This window comes from Mustela nigripes, chromosome 2 (genome assembly GCF_022355385.1).
Source record: "Mustela nigripes isolate SB6536 chromosome 2, MUSNIG.SB6536, whole genome shotgun sequence".
Classification (NCBI taxonomy): Eukaryota; Metazoa; Chordata; class Mammalia; order Carnivora; family Mustelidae; genus Mustela; species Mustela nigripes.
In genome coordinates this window covers 199624448-199647902 of record NC_081558.1, presented here as the reverse complement: position 1 = coordinate 199647902, position 23455 = coordinate 199624448, and the positions used below count along the sequence as shown (strand labels likewise).

General features: G+C 35.4%; 1 pseudogene; it reads right to left on the bottom strand.

Moving 5' to 3' along the window:
• Positions 1–19593: 19593 nt before the first annotated feature.
• LOC132010631 (peroxiredoxin-1-like) lies at positions 19594–20184 on the bottom strand (annotated as a pseudogene).
• Positions 20185–23455: the final 3271 nt, after the last annotated feature.

The following is a 23455-nucleotide window of genomic DNA, read 5'->3' as shown; positions in this document are numbered from 1 at the left end:
GACAGAAAAAATGAAAACTTCTTTTGCAAGTTCAGTAGTAAATAGGATTTGACAGAGGATATAATCAGTGAATTTAAAGACAGAGCAATATAGTTTTTCCAGTGTGAATAATAGAGGGATAATATGGACAGGGAAAAAAAATGTATAGATCCTCACAAACATATAAGATAATAGCAAAGTACCCAATATCTGTGTCATCAGTGTCCCTTCCCCCTCAAAAAAGGAAAAGCAGAGTGGAATGGAAAAAGTGTTTTTTTTTTTTTAATGGCTGGAAACTTCCCAAATTTGACAGCAGATATATACCTATAGATTCAAGAAGCTGAGTGAAACCCAATTAGGATAAATCTGAAGAAAACCATTCTAAGATGAATCATAACTTAACTGTTAAAAGATAAAGATAAAGAAAAAGCTTGGAAGCAACCAAACAGAAACAAATGCATTAGTCATGGGGGAATACCAATTTGAATGACAGTATATATTCATTTGAAATCATGGAGTAAAGAAGAAAATGGTGTAACATTTTTACAAGTGTTGCAGAAAGGGTACCATCAACCCCAAATTCTATGCAAAAAAATATTCTTTACAAGTGATGAAGAAATGAAGACAAAGAAAAGCTATACATAGATTATATTTGTAATAACTATATATACATATAGTTATTTCAATATATATATATATATATATATATATATATAATCTCCAACAGACCATCTTAAAGATTGACTAAAGGAACCTTGTCAAACAAAAAGGAAATGATAAACCAATCTTGGAACATCAGGAAGGAAGAATGAACAGAAATATGGGCACAGTCAATAGACTATTTTACTCATAAATTTTAAAAATCATATTTAATACTTGAAATAATTATAAAATCATTTTATATTTAAAACTTGGAACATAAAGGAACCTAAGTGAGGTGGTAAAATGTCGATACCAATAGATTGTAATAAGTTACATATACATATTGTTATGTCCAGAAAATATCTACAGACTTTTGCAAAAAGATATACTCAAACACACTGAAATAAAGATTGCATCCTAAATGTTCAAGTAAATGATAAGAAAGCAACAATGGAGTATTATGCCTCCTTCAGAAAGGGTGAATACCCAACTTTTTGTATCAACATGGATAAGACTGGAAGAGATTATGCTGAGTGAAATAAGTCAAGCAGAGACAGTCAATTATCATATAGTTTCAGTTACTTGTGGAGCATAAAGAATAGCATGGAGAACGTTGGGAGATGGAGAGGAGAAGTGAGTTGGGCGAAATCAGAGGGGAAGACAAACCATGAGAGACCATGGACTCTGAGAAACAAACTGAGGATTTTGGAGGAGAGAAGGGCAGGAAGTTGGGTGAGCCTGGTGGTGGGTATTATGGAGGGCACGTATTGCATGGAGCACTGGGTGTGGTGCATAAACAATGAATTTTGGAACACTGAAAATAAAATAAAATAAAATAAAATAAAATAAAATGTACCAAAAAAGGAGAGCAAAAAAAGGAAACAATAATTAAAGTACATAAACCAACAACAATTAATTAAGGACAGACTTAAGCTCTGATACCAACAATTACTCTAAATGTAAATGGTAAAATAATTAAAAGAGTTTGGCAGAGCACATTTTTACACACACACACACACACAATAGCAACTCTAACTTATGAGAAATTTCAAACTCATTGGTATGGTTATGCTGCAAGTAAAATAATGGAATAAGACACATAATTTAAACAGTGGTAAAAAAGCAAGAGTGATTATTATTAATATCAGAGAAAGTAGACCTTGGAGCAAAAAATAATTACTACAAACAAAGAAGAACATAACATGCCAATAAAAATGGATAATCAACAAAGATCCTAATGTGTAACTATCCTAATGTAACTATCCTAGCACTAAAACAGAGCCTCAAAATAAATCAAGCAAAAACTGATGGAGATAAAATGAGCAGATAAACAAAAAATTGTAATTGAGAACTTCAGCTCCCCACCCTCAGCAGCTGATAGAAGTAGTAGAAAGTTAACAAGGATACAAAAAAGCTTAATAATTTCTCATAGGTGTGGGCATCAAGTAAGAATACATGGCAGGTATGCTAAAACCAACTAGAAATTAAAGTGAGAGAATATATAGAATACTTTAAGATACTGTGAAATTTTTGTTATTTTTTTCTGAAGTAATGTAAAATTAATGTTGTAAAGGCTTAGGCAATGTAATTTTTTGGAGAATTTTTCTTAATTATGTTTGAGATGAGTAGAATTGGTTTTTGCAAATGTGTCACACATGTGTGTGTATGCTCATATGTGGAGCAGAGAATAATATTCTTGTAACTGGGAATGATGCATAGAAGCATATAGCTTATGGTTCAAAAGCATACGGGGAAATATTTTGAGAGATTAAAACATTCTTCTCAGCTCATTTTTAAATTTCTTGATCTACTATTCAAAATGAGAGTTACTGTGTCTGTTGGCCATTTGTATGTCTTCTCTTTTTTTGTACATATTTTATTTTTTAGTTATACAGATATGTGCAACATATGGCTGATAATTTTTAAAAATACATGTAAAGAATAAGTTTACATGGAACACATTTCTGAAATATATTTTCTCTGATTTTTTTTTTGCCAAATAATGTCTGTTTTTAAATTTTAGTAAATTTTACTATGTTATAATAGTCACCACACAGTATGTCTCCTTTAGAGAAATACCTATTTATGTCTTCTGCCCATTTTTTATTGGGTTATTTGTTCTTTGGGTATTGAGTTTGATAAATTCTTCATAGATTTTGGATACTAGCCCTTTATCCTATACATCATTTGCAAATATCTTCTCCCATTCCATCGATTGTCTTTTGGTTTTGTCGGCTCTTTCATTTTTTGTGCCAGTTTTTTATCCTCATGAAGTCCCAATCACTCATTTTTGCTTTGTTTCCCTTTCCTTTGGAGACGTTTCTAGCAAGAAGTTGCTGTGGTCAAGGTCACAGAAGTTGCTGCCTGTGTTTTCCTTTAGGATTTTGATAGATTCCTGCCTCACATTGAGGTCTTTCATCCATTTTGAGTCTATTTTTGTGTTGGGTGTAAGAGAATGTTTCACTTTCATTCTTCCATTTGTGGCTGTCCAATTTTCCCAACACCATTATTGAAGAGACTTTCTTTTCTCCATTGGATATTCTTTCTTGCTTTGTTGAAGATTAGTTGACCATAGAGTTGAGGGGATGCCTTGTTTTTAAATAAGAAGTGAGCCTGTGTTTGTAAGTTGGGGGTAGGACTCGGAGGGAAAGGCAAAGTTGGTATTCAGAGATTTAGGAAAAGAGAATGTGTGAATATATTGTAGTGGAGATCACCAAAATGAGCTTCTGATAAAAGAGAATAGGATAGGTGAAACAATATTGAGTTCTCAATTGAGGCAAATACCTTACAGTATTTTGGTGCTTGAAAGCCACCAAATGACTTATTCAAGCAGTAGTCACAACTACCAAGGCAAAGTGTCGCCTTCTTCCATGGTTAGGGTTTAGCAAGAGTGGGTAAATCATATGAAAATAAATCAAAGAGTATAGGATAACAATAAAATATCTGAACAAAAATATTAGCTCAATAAAAAAATGCATGTTGTATTACAGTTCTTTTAAAAATCATTTTAACCATTATCTGAGAAGTGTGTCCTTTCAATTCCACTGAATCTAATCACACTTTCTGTTCATTAAAAACAGTGCATGGAAAGCACAAACACTCCTTGGGCTACTGTATTTGGTTCCTAATGTTTCTCAAAATTGACATTGTAGAGCAACATTCTTGTTAGGATACACATTTTCACCTGTCAGATTTTGGCACTGACTTTCCTACTTCCTCCCTTTCAAATGTATGCTTTTATTTAAATTCTAGAAAATGATGTTGAATCTTAAAATAGCAGGCAAGCTCTCCTTTCCAGCTGCTCTCTCTAAAATCTGAGCAGTATTTTGTTTTTAAAGAGGCACTCTTGTTATGGAGCTAGTTAGGATTTAACTGAAACTTTTCCCAGAAGATCATAGGGATGCAGCAGATAGAAATAAACACATTTATTCTAAACACAATAGATATTTCCCCTATAGTTCTTTTGACAATTGTCTTCGAATGCATGATCTGATATTGCAATAATCCCAATAAAGCAAATTTACAAAAATGTGTCATATATAGGTTTTTACCACTTCCCTGAACTGTGAGTTATAGCTACAATTGCTAAGATCTGTAATACCAAAAAAAAAAAAAAAAGAAAAGAAAAAAATTGATGACTGATTTACTGTATTTTATGTTTTGTGAGTTGTCAGAGAGGCTACTAGTATTCTTTCAACACAGATATAGAGGCTCATTTACACTAATTGTGCCAAAGGGGAAGAAAGTGAAAGTTTATACAAATACAAGTGAGGTATTCTGTTTAGTTTTCTTTCATTTCAGGAAATAGAGTTGGTCTTTCTTTTCTTTTTTAATAATTAGGTCTACAGTAAGGATCTCATAATAGTATACCATATTTTAGAATAAATTTAGAACTTGACTTTTATTTTTTACTCTGAGAAATTGCTTAAACTATTATTTGCCAACATCATATAAAAATAAATAATTTAGAAGAATATTTTCAACATATCTTTTTAAAGACTACCAAAACCAATTTAGACATTTGTGGACTAATGGTTTAGTACTAATAGGACAAATATTTACTAGAAGCAAATTTCATAGCCAACTGGCCTACGTGGATGTGATAAAATATTTTCCATATAGTAATCAATGTTGTCACAGGTCTGTAGTTCTCTTAGCCTCTTAGCCCATAAGATTGCTATGTCCTGGAAGATCTAATATAATGTTCACATGAGGTGAGATTATATTATATCGCTTCCTATATTACATATCTCTTCTAATTTACAACAAAGATAAACAAGCACACAAATTTACTTGTGCTTGCATATTTGTGGGGTCAAATACACAGTTGTTTTCTCAGTCTTTTTAGTAATAACCCATTTAGTCTTATGGCATTCCAGCACTTTTTTTTTAATAAAGAACTTGAAATGCTATTTTTACCTGATTTTAATATTATTCTCAGTACTAAAATATAAGAATGTTTTTCCATAGATGGAGAACAAAAGCTGTGTTATGTCTGTGTTAGTTTATCCAGAAATATCTACTCCACTCTCTTCTCTCCCCCTGATAACCCATTATTCAGAAGTGATACACACATACATGGGCGGTGCTGATATCCTTCATGTTCCTGGTTGACATGATGATGACCAAAGTTTTCACATTAGAAATGTGAGTTTATATCAGCTGCATTAGAATAGTGGACATTTCTTCACAGACTTTGGGTTTAGTCTTCAAAAGATTTTGCACAGTTAGGGCAATTCAATAACCAGAATTTGGATGCCAACTTCATCTGTTAACTATAATTTCTCCCACCCTTCCATTCAAATACAGATACAAACTAAGTCCTAGTGAATCTCAGAAGAATCTTCCTCTTGCTGTTCAAAATTATTGGCCTATGACTCGCCACAAAACTACTCTTTGGGGATCTTTTCTTTCATTCTTTGTATAGGACTATTTCAGCATCATGTTGAGTGAGAGCATTTTAAATGCGGATGGTCATGCTACATGTTTGAAGCTGAGACTTTGCCTCCTACTGAAGTACAATGATCAGAGCTAATGGTAGTGAAACTGGACAGAGAGTCATGGCCTCAAATTTTAGTTTTCGGTTACAAAGCAACACTGACTTAAAGAACTGTTTGGTCTGGGTTTGATGCTACATCTGTCAAAATATTTTCTCTCATATTGTCATAATCCCAATAAGCCCTGGTAGAGGATAATATCTCAATGATTTGCAGTTGCTCAGAAATGGACCTCAGAGGAATTGGGGGACTGACCAAGCCCAGATTCAAACACATAGATGTCCATATCCAGAGAGAGATCCATGAGCAGAGAAACAAAGATGGAAAATACGGAAATAAATTGAATTTTATCCTTCTTAAAATAAAGGTGTAAGAATTAGCTTTAAAAAGATACTAATGCACATAGATAGATAATTAAATATGGGGAAGTACGCATAAGGAAATTTTTAACGAGTTATCCCTACTAATAATTCCAGAGTTTTTTTTCCTTTTAAATCATGAAAGAAAGAAGTTTACATATAACCAAAATTGTGTCCTCTTAATTAAAAGCTTCAACTAATTCTTTTATAAAATGGCCTGGGGTTGGGGTACCTGGGTGGCTCAGTGGGTTAAGGCTCTGCCTTTGGCTCAGGGTCCTGGGAACAAGCCCCGCATGGGGCTCTCTGCTCCGCAGGGAGCCTGCTTCCATCTCACTCTCTGCTTGCCTCTCTGCCTACTTGTGATCTCTCTCTCTCTGTCAAATAAATAAATAAATCTTTTAAAAAATGGCCTGGGATTTTGTATGTGTTTGTGTGTGAGAATAAAGTTAGCAAATTTGTATACTAAATGATGAACTTCTGTGCAATAATATTTATGAGAAAATGTTAAACCTATAGGTTTTAGTGAAAATGCAAAGTATTTAAACATAATATTGTGACATTAAGATTTTATAATTTATACAGAAGTAGTGAAAAGTTTTGTAATGGTTAGTCTTATATTTCAACTTAGGCTGTGATACCCAGTTATTCAATTAAATAGTAACTTAGATGTTAGATTTAGATGTCAAGGTATTTTGTAGATATCATTAATATCTACGATCATTTGACTTTAAGTGAAGAATACTACCTTCTATAATGTCGATGCGTCGTATCTCTTTGTCCAGCGTCTACCACCTGTTTCACATATGCTCTTTTCCCCCCCTGTGGGGTACCCTCACTAATGAAAAGATAATAAGATTTTTTATGATTCAGGGACTGGGTATGCATAGTAAACCCTTACAAGACTAATAATAAGATAGAAGAGTTTAAACAAAGAGTACATGAAATTGGCATTAAGAACTGGACAGAGGTGAAAACAAACTATGTCTTAGAGATTTCCCTGCCTCTGAAGGGACTCTTCTTGAAGATTGCTGCTGGTCCTAACTACCAGAGTAGAGGTCAAGAGTTAACGGAAGATGGGATGGCATTACAGGGCCAGTAGAAAGTGGATCAATCAGTCAACAATAAAATTATGTGTCAACAATAAAAAAGAACAACCCACAAATACACACAACAACATAGGTAGAACTCAAAGCATTATTCTGAGTGAAAGATGAAGACACAAAAAGAGTGCATAAACATATTTCCATTTGTGAACCTGTAGTACAGACAAAGCTCAGTTTTGATAATAGTAATGAGAACAGGGGTTGTTTTCTAGGTGATGGAAATAGATCAGAGAGAAGCACAGAAGGAACGTTCTACAGGGATACAAATACAGGATATATAAGTGTATATGTTTTTTAACACTGATCAAACATAACGCTTGAAATCTGTGCATTTTATGATTTGTAAATTAAACCTCATTTTTAAATAAGAAATAACAGTCTCACCATTTGTAGCTATGAAAATATTTTTGAATCCTTTGCTAATATAGGAGTGTGATCATGATATAATATTACATATTAAAATTCTGTGCAATTAAATGTAACATGATTCTTCTTTTACTGAGAAAACATCATATGTGTGCATAAAATCTAGTGGAAATAAAGGCAGAAGAATGTTATTAGTAATGATGTCTGGATGCTGGGATTTTAGAGACAGAGCATGCCACTAGAAATAAGTGTACCTAACACATCCATAACCATTTCTAGTTCATAATTCCTTCTCTTCCACTGGCTGTGTGCTGATATGGGTGGAGGGGGATTGCTAAACTTACGCTTAATCTTAGTGTTTTTATCTATTAGCGTTGTGTCAGCTCAACGGGGGTGGAAAGTAGGTCATCGATGGCAATCTTCACTCCATACTCTTGTCCTTCCTGTGTCTGCACTTGAAATCTCTGCCATGACAGCCCCTGACAAGTGAGGTAACCTGATCCTTAGAGCCTTCAGGTGTTGTAGAAGCCAAATGAAAGTGCAAGATAGACATGTTTTATACCACACCCACTTTTACAGAAAAATGTTTTTAATGGTACAATAAATCTGTGCTTTACTTTTTATTTTTATTTTTTTTTCCAGGGTTCTCCTGTGGAGATTTTAATGAGGCTTATTTGAAGTAGTGCCACATAATATAAAGAATTATTAGAACACATTTAAATCATCCATCATTCCTCTTCTCTGCCCCCTGAAACCCCCCAAACCCAGCTCCAATCTGTCCTTGTTTCTCTACAGCAATGGCAACAACTCCAGTGCCAGTCCCCAGGACTCTCTTGTAGACAATTGTAATGTTCTTCACAGCCAAAGAGATCTATGTAGAACCACATATCATACCATACCATTTTTTCCTCACCGACCCAGAGGGCTTAAAACCCTCCTATGGTGTTACTAAACTGCACTGAACATCTGTGCAGTTGGCCCTGTTTACCCTCTACCATCTTTCCCTAGTTCGCCATCTTGATTCATTTCTCCTGGGCCCAGAAGCTGAACTCTCAGAGCCTTTATACTTCCACCTTTTCTTTCTGCTTGCAAGGTTCTACTCTCTGTACTTCCCAGGCTGCCTCCTACTTACCTTTTACACTTCAGCTTAAATGTTACTTCCTCAGTATTAATGCATTGTCCTTTTGCAATCATCTTCAGAGCACATATTGCCCTCCATCCGTTTATTTGCTCATTGTTATCTGAAACTGACCCTCACTGGAATGTAAGCTTTGTGGGTCCATAGTCCTCCGTGTGTGTGTGTGTGTGTGTGTGTGTGTGTGTTTCTGGCACTGCATTCTAAAAACCTAGACAGTACTGCAGCCATCAATAGATGGCTGCATCAATAGATCAGTAGATCAATAGATCAGTAGCACCTCAATAGATTTTTAAAAAACAAATGGATATGAATGAATGCAATAACGCACACACACACACTTTTAAGAGGATAGACTCAAGTGTGCTGGTCATTCTTCAAATCCATTCAGTACCCTTTTCTGGCCTGCTCTATGTCTAGCAGACTGACCCCCTTGGTTTGCACTACCTAGACCCTCTGGGTGTCTTCTCTTTGTGCCAGCACTAAATGGAAGAATAAGAGGGGAGAGGGTGAGGGCAGTTTTTCCTGTCCCTTCCCTGTTTTGTCTTTCATGACGACCACTTCATTTTTTTTTCCCATGATGACAACTTCTTACTGATACCCTCCACCCTTGTCGCTTTGAGCCAAGGGATAGGGATGGTTTCTCCCAATTTGTGGGGTCTCACCACCTGGCATCTCACTATCCATTGTTAGTTCCCTTATCCCACACAGCTCAGGAAAGTGTACTTTCATTTCTCTCTTTATTTGCACAATCAGGAGGAAATGCTTCTTATTGAAATCTTCTCTGATACATCAAGTAACTCTCTTTTCAAGTTCATATAATATAGGTATGTCTTGTATATGTACTTTTTTTCATCCTTCATTTATTTATTTTTTAAATTTCTGACATTCTGTATTTTTACATTTTTTTTTCAGTTACTGACATAACAACTAAAACAGATTTGTATGTGCACTGTGGTGTTTTGAGTGTGTGTGTGTGTGTGTGTGTGTGTGTACATGTGCATTTGTCATTAAAACTCTGAGTATGGATCTTGGTAACCAGGATGCATGATGCTTTGCTTATTGCTTTTACTCTGAGCTTGAGAAGAAATTAGTATTTGAAAAAATAAGTAATCAATAATGACTGAAAAATCCATATAAATAATTAAAAGTAATAATGGTATAATGCAAAATCAAAAATGGATATAAAGAGTTAAATGTTTGTGGTATTTCATTCATTAACATCATTCATTAACATTATCATTAACATCCATTTTTAAAAAAAAATAACTGTTGAGCTTCTACAGATATCTATTAATGTCTGCAGTATTGTTCTAGGATTTTAGGATATAGTGATTTAAAAAAAGAACACACACAATCTGTACATCTGATTTTGTTTTTTACCAAGCTCAATGAAAACCACATGCCTTACATCTAATTCCAAATACTCAAGAGTCTGAGTGATGAACATTATGGCAGTACACTAAATGCAGAAAGAAGATAGTTGGAATGGTGTATGAGGAATACATGACTGTACTTTTTGTGTATGGGAGAGAATACAGAGCTGAATTTTTGTAAATGGTGGAAAGAAAGCTAGGAGGCAGTGTATTTACACATTTCAGTGAAACTGAAATGGCTTCATGTACTCTGAAAACCCCCATTGCAACCAGAAGGAATACTCCTCAGACCATTTCTATCTGTTGATAATTGTGTTTCTGTCTGCAGTGGGAGGGAGATGTGATTATGCCAGTATATTTTGCACATTTGTTCCATCAGTGAAGACGCCCTAGGGAAAAATTTGCACTAATGCCCCATAGTCCACCTCTCATCCTTTGAGTATTAAGTAAACTTCAGGAATGTTAAAGGGAAATGACATTAATTTACAAGAAGAATTTAAGTGGCACACGTATGGCTCAGTCGGTTAAGCATCTGCTTAGGGCAGGATGCCGTAGTCCTGGGATTGAGCCCCAAATTCAGCTCTCCACTCAGTGGCAAGTCTGCTTCTTCTTCCGCCTCTCCCTCTTCCTCTGTGATCTCTCTTGCTTTCTCTCAAATAAAGTCTTAAAAAAAAAAAAAATCTCAGTTGGGCATCAGGCTATTACATTAATGATGTGAAAAGAATTCCATGCCACTAAACTAAGATAAATACATTTAAGATACATGAATTAGAAAATGATATTCTGAAAATACCTTAGATACTTTTGCTGTAATTCTTTCATATATTTTCACTGTAGAGTGACATTATTGCAAAATCACTTGATTATTCATGTTTCCCAAGTGCTCTAAATTGTCTTAAGAAAAGTGATCTGTAACTTGATTGGGGCTACAGACTCCTTTGACTATTTAATGAAAACTGTTGCCCTCTCTTGAGCTAAATGTATATATAAAGAAAATTTAGAAGCAATTATATGTTCTTGAATGTATACATGTACTGAACTTTTGCTTTAGAGAATGTTTTTATAAAAATACCATACTGAAAAAAAAAATACCATACTGATACAAAATCTATAAATTGATAATATTGCAGTTTAAGTACTTGCCTTTTGGAAAGTAAATGTTGCATTTTAACTTTAACTGTCAATCATGCAACAGGGTCAGACAAATTTTCTATGTATTGTCTTTAATTTTATCTGTCAAGAGATAGTAGATGGGTAATCACTTAAAAGTTCATGCAAATTTAAATGAAATAAAAATTCAAACATATAATTACTGTCATTTGATAAAAGGTTAAGACTCAACCTAAACACTCCATTTATTTTATAGTGTCATGTCAGAGCTAAGGGGAGGTACATCTTTGCCGTAGGCAGTAGTATAGTGACATCAAAATTAATTTTTAAGATATTTTAAATGCAGCCAAACATAATATCTTATGTCTAAATTATTCTATAAATCTCTAATATTAAGAAAACATTCTTGACAGTGTAAATGCTATAAATCTATAAAAGCTGCTGACATAAGTGTTTTGAAATGCCACTCAATGTCCCCAAAATATTTTTTTTCTATGTCCTTTTTTTAAAAATTTTTTCAATTTATTTATTTTCAGAAAAACAGTATTCATTATTTTTTTTTTTTTAAGATTTTTATTTATTTATTTGACAGAGAGAGATCACAAGCAGGCAGAGAGGCAGGCAGAGAGAGAGGAGGAAGCAGGCTCCCCACTGAGCAGAGAGCCCGATGTGGGCCTCGATCCCAGGACCCTGAGATCATGACCTGAGCCGAAGGCAGCGGCTTAACCCACTGAGCCACCCAGGCGCCCAGTATTCATTATTTTTTCACCACACCCAGTGCTCCATGCAATCCATGCCCTCCATCATACCCACCACCTGGTACCCCAACCTCCCACCCCCCTTTTTTAATAAAGTTAACCATATTTAAATTTGAGTAAGTGTGGAAAGAAAAGAAAATGTAATTATTAAGAAAAAAAATTGATCTAAATGTCATACAATGGTCATCAAAATTATCAAACATAGAATAACTAATGACTGATGAATTCAATAATAGGTACTAAAATTTAGTCAGCAAAATGTATTTCTAATATTATAAAATACAATTTAAATGAAATTTTAACTCCGTTAATTTTAAGTAATACTATAACATAAGTGAAAATAATAGTAGTTTATTGAGGATCAACTATGTGCCAATATACAGCTTTATACATAATTATCACAAAATTCCACAAGATTGCACTCCTGAGTTTTTCAGAAGGCAAAATTAAGGAGAAGTGAATTTAAGTCTCAGGTCTGGGGAGAGAAGTACATAGAAGATTTAAATCCCTGTTTCTCTGCAGAGAAGCACGATTTAGTAATTACCCAGGGTATGGATTGATTGGACTTAAACTACTTTGTTTTAGTTATTCTCCTTATTTTTTAATATAATTATAAAAAAGGGACTTCAAAATTATGTGGATTAAAAATAAAAATGATTTTGTGGTGTTTAGAAACTTTACTTCTCCACAAAAATCACATTTTAAAAATATTTAATGATTCTTGATTTCTAGCTAAATTTTTAAAGCATTATTTAATTGTCAAAACAGTCTTGTTAACAAGCCAGAAAATCCTTATTTAGTCATCTTAGGATAAAAGAATATTGTATAAATCTGTTTTTATTCATTGAGTTTTAATATCACATTTTATGCCACACAGCTAATTTTTATCATTCTTACAGAAATAGTCTCAGATGGAAACATGCTTAATCCTTTAAGAACTGAATGATCTGATCAGGACTGCCACTCTAATGCACAAGGGGTCTTATTTTGATTTCACTGTGAAGCTTGGCTAGTGAGTATTCAACAGGATGAGTGATACTGCTCAAAATTCTTTAAAGGGGGAAAAATGGTCTCCAGCTGTCCAACTTATGGTTGCAAAGAAAATACTGCCATGATGTGAATAAAAGCTACAAAATTTAAGATGATGTATTTTCTTTGCTATAAAATGAAATACAAAGTATGTTAATTATAGAGATCTTTAATCCTGGGCTTTATGGTGAATCTAGGAAAAAAACCCATAAAAGTAGAAAAACTAAGATCTTTTCCTCTGTTTCTCTTCTTTTTCTTATGCTGAGTAAAGACAGAAAAAAAATGAGCACAGTTCTTGGTAAAAACAAAAGAAAAAAGGAAAACAAAGAAATGACAAAGAACATAAAACAACATTGAAATGTGTTTATATACATATACGTATATATACACATATACATATATGTATATATAAAGTATATTAAATAATGTATACATATATCTTTAGCAGGGAGTCATTGGAAATCAAGAATTAGGCAACACTATTGCAATAAATAGAAGCAAAACTTACCAGCAAGATTTAAATGTGAGCTGGGCACCTGGGTGGCTCAGTGGCTTAAGCCCCTGCCTTCGGCTCAGGTCATGATCTTGGGATCCTGGGATCGAGTCCCGCATCGGGCTCTCTGCTCAGCAGGGAGCCTGCTTCCCTTCCTCTCTCTCTGCCTGCCTCTCCGCTACTTGTGATTTCTCTCTGTCAAATAAATAAATAAAATCTTTAAAAAAAAAAAAAGATTTAATTGTGAGCTTTATTGCACACTGAAAGTAAATGTGTCCTGTGTGAAGCAAATATTTTATAACTATGCCTAATTGTTTCAAAAAGACTATTTTCATAAATTCCAAGAAAACTTATTAAAAAAAAAATTATCTCCTTGATGGAAAAACCTTTGTCTGACTGTGCCAGAAAATTTGCTTTATCTCTTTTCATTTTCAGTCCTGCTGTGTTTGATACATTAGCAGCTGTATTAATTAGTGAAATATGGTAACTGTATAAAATTATAGAAATCTACAGAAAATCCCTGCCCCAATAAATAATTACTAAAATGACATTAAATATCTTAGACAATTGACAAACACTTTATAGTGCATCCATGTTGAGAGTCTCAGCAAGAAAAAAAAAATCATGTCTTACTTAATAAAAATAAGTAAAGATTGGGACACATCATAAACGTATTCGTGAAAAAATCAAGTTAACTATGTAAATGCAATTATGAGCCTAGGTAGTTCTTCCTTGCTGGTACTAATTCAATTCTAATTTTGTAGGAATCATTTTATATGCTAGAATACTTGAAGGTGTAGAATGCTGGTGCCACAAAAATGATATTATTTATGTTCGAACACTATTCTGTCATGTTTTAACAGAGATTTAATTTCTTTTAGTCATTTTTTGGAAAATTCAGCTACCTTCAAAGGTTCAGAAATAACCCTGAAGGACTTTGTTTGTTTCACAGGTGAAATTTAGATTTAACCTTCAGATTGCTGCTAAGTTCAATGAAAACAATGACGAGCACAAGTTTCTTCAGTCTTAATAAGAGATCTGATTGCTCAAAATCCTTGGTGTTTATTTTTTCCCTAAAACTTTAACAGTTTACTAAAAGGAGACTCTTTATGAAAGCCAGTGATATTTTATACTATGGAATTTACAGACAATGTGTACTTTTCAATTTCTTCTATATTCTTAGATGAAAATAGTTCAGTTATCCTGAACCTGAACAATAGCACATTGTTTGGGGGATCTGGGTGGCTCAGTGAGTTAAGCCTCTGCCTTCGACTCAGGTCATGATCCCAAAGTCCTGGGATCGAGCCCCACATCAGAGTCTCTGCTCAGTGGGGAGCCTGCTGCTCCCTCTCTGCCTGCCTCTTTGCCTACTTGTGATATTTCTCTGTCAAATAAATAAATAAATAAAATATTAACAAAATATAGCAAATTGTTCTTAGATGGTCCTCAAAAACACATGCTTACTTGATCCTACAGTATTGGGGACAAGTATTAGAAATGATATATACTGAATAGGTAAAATCAGAAGACAGAACATTAATTTGGTTTAGCTCTGTAGAGGAGCTAAATATTTCTCCATCTGCCATTCTGAATTTTCTGCTGGCATCTCTGTACCTAAACACAGATTGACAAGAGAAAAATCAATAGTAGCTTATTAACAGGTGTACCTCTTGCATACATCAGAGATACCCTCAGAAAAATGAATCAGACCTCTCAAAGGTGATACAGAATTTCATCTTCAGAAAAAAAAAAAAAAAGTGTCAGGAAGGCTAGTTATGGGGAGGCGACCTGAAAAAGCACAGTATATGTATATAATAGGTTGGCTATGCAGATTTAAGTCAGTGCCTTTTCAGTTGATAGGGTCTAAAGTTGTCTCCAATGATTAATTTTTTGACCTTCCTGGTAGAGTGGGGGGCAAGGAAGGAGAGCTTTGTATTTTTTTTTAAGATTTTATTTATTTATTTGACAGAGATCACAAGTAGGCAGAGAGGTAAGTAGAGAGAGAGAGGGGGAAACAGGCTCCCTGCTGACCAGAGAGTCCAATGCAGGGCTCGATCCCAGGACCCGGAGATCATGACCTGAGCTGAAGGCAGAGGCTTAACCCACTGAGCCACCCAGGCGCCCCGCAGCTTTGTAAATTTATGCACCTTTAGACAAATAAAGGGGAAGGCAGAGAAACTTCTTATCTCCTCCCTCTCAAATGTCTTCAACTTAAAATAATCCTTATGCCAATACGTTATGGTGGCATATTCTGTCACTCTTTAGTTATAATTACTAAGCATTAGTATGAAATTGGTAACAATTCTATTCATTAAGTTGTAAGTTTCAGGAATAAATGTTAAAATTTTGGTCACCAACTATAGTTCTGCTGGATGGGGTTCCCACACCAAGGAATTTTGTGATTATCAGTTGAGTGTCCTACAGTTCAATTCCATTTTGACACTATTTTCTAATCAATAGCATCAAATCCCACAGATTACGTGTTCAGTCCTATAGGAGAGCCAACACCCCCTCCAGATGCTAATTGCAAGTCCAGGTTGTCACCTGTGTTTCTGACCAACTGGCTATAGCCTATAGATCAAATGTTCCAGTGACATCCTCCTTGAGTTTGACAGATTTGCTAAAGCAACTTATAAAACTAGAGAAACATGTTACTTAAGATCACTGGTTTATTATAAAAGGATATAAGTAACAGGAACAGCCAGATGGAAGAGATGTGTTAAACAACAAAAATTCAAGTAATTTAAAAGATACAAATTGGCTTTACTGAACAATTCATGAATCAGGCAGCATTCCATCTAGCAAATAGAAAAGAGTTCAGACATGAGATAGAAAAGGGCATATTTTCAGATTCAGAGATGGACAAGAAAAAGAGATATTATTAGTAAAAATGCATTATTTTAGGCAAGGCTTCCCTCCTCAGGAGAACTATCAGCAATTTTCCTCACGCTCACTAGGAAATTTCATCGTGATTGGTTCAAGGTAACATCCATTGGGGATTTGAAATTGCAGTTAGATTTAGGTAGGTAGTAAGTTTTGGTTTGTTGATGTGGGGTCTTGACTTAAGTGACTCCATTTTGGATTTTTCTTTTCTTTCTTTTTTTTTTTTTTTTTTTTAAACAGATGCAGAGGTCAGAGCAGGGGAAATGGTATGGAGCTTCCATGCCTTCTCCTAGTGCATCACTGCCCCCAGATCTCCACTGTTCACAGGCTTGTCTTTTTTGGATTTTTACATAGCCATTGTTGATTAAATCATTGGCTGTTAATGACTGAACTCAATCTGTGGCCTCTCTCTTGCCGCTGGAGATCAGGGAGGTGGAACTAAAGCTTTCATCCCTCTAATCATATGCTTGATTCTCCTGAGAACCAGCCTCCAAAAGTCATGACTTTTCCAAAAGTCATCACATTAGCATAGCAGAAGGTATTTTTGTTACTCTTATAATTTAGGAAATTCTGAGGGTTTTAGAAACTTTTTTTAAAGATTTTATTTATTTATTTGACAGATAGAGATCACAAGTAGGCAGAGAGGCAGGCTGAGACAGAGAGTAGGAAGCAGGCTCCCTGCTGAGCAGAGAGCCCAATGCAGGGCTCCATCCCAGGACCCTGAGATCATGACCTGAGCTGAAGGCAGAGGCTTTAACCGACTGAGCCACCCAGGCACCCCACGTTTTAGACACTTTTTGCCAGAACAGTTGGATGAAGACCAAATACATTTTTCTTATTATTGATCACAATTTCATAATTTTGAATGTCATAAATAGAAATAGATGTTTTTAATGAATGTTTCCTTCAAGAGTCAACCAGGGAAACAGAATGAATAGGAAATATATATCAAGAGATTAATTACAAGTAATTGGCTTACCCTATTATAAGATCTTGCTGGTCATGTTGGAATTTATAGAGCAGGCTGTCAGCAAGAGCAGGATGCCATTCTTGGATGCAAGATGATGTCATTATCCACAGGCAGAATATCTCCTTCATCAGATATGTAGGTTTTTCGAATCAATGGATTAAGCCCACTCGGATTGTCTAGGATAATTTCCTTTATTTAAATGATTATGGACATCACTAACATCCTCAAAATTCATTCACAGTACTAAAACCTATGTAACTGTTTCAAATATGGAAACCGGAAGCCAGCCAAGTTGATGCATAAAACAACGTTATAATGAGAAAGAGGTGTGGGGAAATATTTTTCTGATTGTGTTTCATTGTTAATGAATTTTCAGGATGCTTTTGTTAGTCCTTTTCTATTACTGGATGCAGTCTATATGTGAAAAGCCTTCAATAGTCTCTTCATTGTATCTCAAGCACCTCTCTTGTGTGTGTAGATTCCATACTACACCAGAAAGTGCTGTCAAAAGACAGTTCAAGTATATATTTATTGCACATATTCTTCTTACAAAGTGATATTGACACTTTTCTAAAAAGGAGAGGCAGAATCTTCATTTCTTTTCCTTGAACCTGGCCAGACCACTGTAACTGTCTCAACCAACCTGATGTGGAAGAAGTGATGTTGCCTGTCTTCTGAATCTAGGTCAGTAAAAGTGACCAGGTCTTCATTCTTTTTGGAACACATGCCTTTTGAACTGAGGCATCATGTTGAAAGGAAGTCCAGATCACATGGAGATATCACATGTAAATGTTCCATCAGACCAACATCAACATGTTGGTGAGTGAATTCTCTGATGAGTTCAGTATCCAATCTCTCAATCTTTCATCTGAGGTCAAAAGCATCTTGAGGTACAGAAAAACCATCCCTATCATACAATGTCTGAATTTCTCATGCAAAGACTCCCTGCAAAAAATAAATAGTTGTAATCTTATGCCAGTAACTTTTGGAGTAGTTTGTATTTTAACACCAATAATCAGAAATTCGGGGTGCCTGGGTGGCTCAGTGGGTTAAGCCACTGCCTTCAGCTCAGGTCATGATCTCAGGGTCCTGGGATCAAGTCCTGCATCGGGCTCTCTGCTCAGCAGGGAGTCTGCTTCCTCCTCTCTCTCTCTCTCTGCCTGCCTCTATACCTACTTGTGATCTCTCTCTGTCAAATAAATAAATAAAATCTTTAAAAAAAAATAATCAGAAATTCTACCCTGCAGCCTCCATGATTCGATAAACTCTAAAACTCCATACCAACAAGAGAAGAAGCGCCTACTTGAATGTAAGAGAAGATGCTCAGAACATAACAAACCAATCAGGTGGATTAATTTTGTAATTATTGACCCTCATGAAACACACATAAAATTTACTCTGCAACTTAGCAAAATGGCAAGCACTTTTCATTGAATATAGAGATTATTTACTCTTTGTTGTCATTTTGCTTACTAAGATATAAATGTTTGTTTGAATCTTCCAGCTGAGTATATGTAAACATTCTGCATATGGGTCTTTTTATTGATTCTATTGCATAAATTAATTAGTGAGCCTAGTAGCAGCAGCAGCTGAGGAAGGAAGTTGCTATTTCTGAAGTCATAAGAAGAAAATACATTGTAACTGAAATATTTGTAATAACTTCTTGCAGTCATTCTCCTTTTTTTTTTTTTTTTTTTCTTCTCTAGATTAACAGGCATATGACAGAGAATAAAACTAGACTTCTCCAGTCAGAGAAAAAAACACGTGAAAGTCATAAGCATCAGTCTTACATTATGCAGACCAGAGTTTCAGGCTGGATTTTTCTTTAACTTTCCAGACTCAGTTTCCTTTAGTGCTATTAAAATCTCATACCCCCTTAGATGTGGCAAAGTAAGCAAAATGCTTTTTACAGAGGCTTGTATAAACTAAGTTCTTTTTTTTTTTTTTTAAGATTTTATTTATTTATTTGACAGAGAGAGACACACAGTGAGAGAGGGAACACAGGCAGGGGGAGTGGGAGAAAGCAGGCTTTCTGCCGAGCAGGGAGCCGAATGAAGTGCTCGATTCCAGAACCCCGAGATCTCGACCTGAGCCTAAGGCAGATGCTCAACCGACTGAGCCACCCAGGTGCCCCTAAACTAAATTCTTTTTTTTTTTCTTTTTTTCCTCAGTTCAAGTCTAATAGAAACAACAGAAGATCAAAAGTGTTGCCCTACTACTGTACATCACAGTTGGCCTGCCTTGTAACACAGTTCAGGCCATTCTTTCCAGAGGAAACAAGGATAGACTCCCCAACCCCTGCAGGAAAGGCCTGTCCCATCCCATACCACATCTGCACAAAGTCTAAAATCTTGTGTTTTAAGCATAACAATAGTACAAAAGAGATTTTGTTTTCATGGCCGCCCAGGCTTGATGGTATCACTGCCAGGCTTCCAGCCAGCTGGGCACACTTTCCCATGAATGTTGGTAAACTGTAAGGCCTGAACCAGTCGCAAAGCCTCATCCACAGAGCGGCCAACAGGTAGGTCATTTACAGTGATCTGCCTAAGAATGCCTTTATCATCAATGATAAAGAGGCCCCTGAACGAGATGCCTTCATCAGCCTTTAAGACTCCATAGTCCCTTGCAATGGTATGCTTGGGGTCTGATATCTAGGGAATGTTCATGGGTCCCAGTCCTCCTTGTTTCTTGGGTGTGTTGATCCATGCCAGGTGACAGAAATGAGAGTCCACAGAAGCACCAATCACTTGACAGTTGAGTTTCTTAAATTCTTCTGCCCTGTCACTGAAAGCAATGATCTCAGTGGGACACAGAAAGGTGAAGTCAAGAGGGTAAAAGAAGAACACGCCATATTTTCCTTTGTAGTCAGATAGGCTGAGGTCTTTGAATGGCCATCTGGCATAAGAGCCATGGATTTGAAGTTGGGGGCAGGATGCCCAATTTTGGCATTTCCTGAAGACATCTTACTATTGGCCGCTCTATGAACAAAAACGTCGAAGACAAGGCAGGAAGAAGATGTCCCTAAACTAAATCCTTAATAAAAGGTATAAAAGGTAGGCATAATTCTAGTAATAATTTAAAAAATGAAATTATTTATATTTGCACAATTATGGACATTGTATTCATGTGAAGCATATTATATGTATGCTTATTTTGAATTAAAGTAAACATAGTACAGTTGGAATATTTTAAAAGTATTGCATTGGCTGAAATTCAGAAACTAGACTACTATTCAATGAGTAAGGTAGAAACTTTGGCCTTGTTTTCAGGGAAGGTGTTAGGTCCACAATAATTCAATAATAAACTCCTTCTTTTGGGTATAAATACATTATTTTCCATTGTCACTATAAGAAATTACCTCAGATCTACTAATTTAAAACAACATACATTTATTATGTTCTAGTTCAATAAGTCTATAGGTAAGAAGTCCTGGTGCAACATGGTCCAATTGGGTCTTGTGTTTAGAATCTGCAAGGTGAATATCACCGTGTCAACAGAGTGGCATTACTTCTTGGAGGTTCTGGGAGTGAATCGACTTTCAAGCACATTCTGGTAGATGACCAAATTCTGTTCCCTGCTGTAATAGGACTGAAGATACTGTTCCCTTTATTGCTGTCACTGAGGGCATCTTTCCTTCTTAGGGGCTACCTATATTTGCTTTGTTTTAGTCAGTTGGGCTGCTCTAACAAAAACATGTAGACCAAATAGCTTAAACAATAAACATTGATTTCTGCAGTTCTGGAGACTAGAACTCCAAGATCAAGAGCCTGGGTGATTCAGTGTCTGGTAATTTCTCACTTATACATAATCATGTTCACAGTCTGTTCTCTAATGGCAAAACAACAGCAGGAGAGCTCTCTGGAGCCTCTTTTATAATGGCGCTAACCATGCTCTTGGTGGGTTAGGAATTCAACAAAGATTCGGGGGAGACACATTCAGTCTATAACAATTCTCATACTTTTCATGTGGCTCTCTCCTGCACTGGTAGTTGGGCCTTTCTCATGCTTGGAATATCTCTAAATTTCCCTTTGCCACATCTTTCTTGAGCCTAGTTGGAGAAAGTTCTCTGAGTTTAAAGGCTCATGTGATCTAGCGGCACCTGGGTGGGTTAGTCATTAAGCGTTGGCCTTCAGGCGGCTTGGGTCATGGTCCCAGGGTCCTGGGACCAAGCCCCGCATTGGGCTTCCTGCTCCCCTGGAAGCTTGCTTCTTCCTCTCCCACTCCCCCTGCTTGTGTTCTCTCTCTTGCTATCTCTCTCTCTGTCAAATAAATACATAAAATCTTTAAAAAATTAAATTAAAAATAAAGGCTCATGTGATCAGATTCAGCCTACCCTTAAAATCCAGGAAAATCGGGGCACCTGGGCAGCCCAGTGGGTTATAGCCTGTACCTTTGGCTCAGGTCATGATTCTGGAGTCCTGGGATGAGTCCCACATCTGGCTCTCGGCTCAGTGGGGAGGCTGCTCTCCTGGCCTCTCTCTCTGCCTACTTTTGATCTCTGTCTGTCAAATAAGTAAAATAAATTCTTGAAAACCACTGTTCTAGAATTTAGTGTATCTCAAACTCTCTGTGGTGGAGTCTTTTTTCAAACTTAAACCTCAGTAAACTGTGATGAAAAATGAATCACTATAATGAATTACTATGAAAATTGAAAACAAAAAAGAGGATTATGGAATATGAATACATATTTTAACTTATTAACTCTATTAGATATTTAATTAGTCTATCAAGTTTCTCTAAAATATTCTGAATGCTTAATCTCAGTTTTGTACTTCCCTCTTATTGGTATTAATCATTTTATATATCATTACTATTTCACAGAGCATACTTTAAACTGGTTCATTGGTAACCAACAGACTGTCAACTCAGGGAATTAGAAATACAGAAATTTTATCTAATAGATTTCAATCTATCTCTTTCAAGACTTCAGAATTTATGACTCATTCCAAACTATTAAAGCACAGAGAGTGTATTTACTATTCCAAATTATAAATATTTTGTAATGTTTATAGCAGTGTTTTCCTACTTGGGTGAATTATAAAAGGAGAAGTCTTTTGGAAAAAAATAAAATCAGCCATTCAAGCACAATTCTTTATTGAGAAACATGCCACTGAAGTCCGTGCAGAAAGAACTAAATCACATCATGCATCTTGGAGTACCAGTACAGAATAGTGTTGACAATAAACTTGAAGGAGAATGAGGTCATTTTTTAGCCATCTTTCAGAAATTGCCTCTCTGAAACTCTTAGGTCCTTAACTATAATAAATATCCATGCTTCTAATCTCTAGACTTGAACAAAAACAACAAAAACTTTTACAGCCCACAGGAGGTGATTTGTGTATCAGAGAGCACAGTTTTGAATGGAGGAAAATGTAGCCATTAAAATAATTTCATTCTTAGTTGATTTTTCCATGAACTCATTCATTATATTAAAGACAACTATGCTAATGTGAACTTCACCTTAAAGTCTTTTCTAGATGGAAAGAGGATGGAATGTTAGAGAAACTGTGTGCTTTGTGTGAAGGGTAACTGTAGCAGGAGGGTATGAGGAGACAGAGTTTTCCCTTCTCCATAGATAATTCTCAATATTTACTTTATCTTCTGTCTTTGTAGTTAATTAGCCATCCTAACAAATGGAAAATTATATATATATATATATATATATATATATATATATACACATATATATATAACATAGATAGTGTGATGCATATATATGTAGAATATACTTACATAAATTGGTGAGTCTACAAAAGTTTAATTCTTCATGCCATAAGAATCTCAAAAATGTTGGATCACTGGATAACTCCAGGAGAGAGTGAGGAAAAAATTCAGGTGGGAAAATCTGTGGTAGCCTTTACTAAAACATTTGAATGGAATGATGTCCATGGAGGTCATTTCAAGCCCTTTGTGGCTCAAGACTTCAGCTTCCCTGGCTGCACCAGAAATAATGGAGAGGTATTTTTCACCAGTTCAAGTCATTGAAGTCTTTTTCCAAGTCATTGAAATTTTTCCTGAGACTTGGACAAATGCAAGTATAGAAAACACCTGAAGAGGAGACTATAGGCAAGTGGGAAGTGTTGCTATCATTCTTAAAGTATTCATCATTCTAAAATAAAGTTTATTATAATATAGTCACTTAAAAGGTAGGAATATGATTTGTAAAGAAGTTAATTGGATGTGGCTATTTACCTTAATATTAATATAAAATACATGTCATAGAGCAACATGTATAGTAATGCAAAAAAGATTATT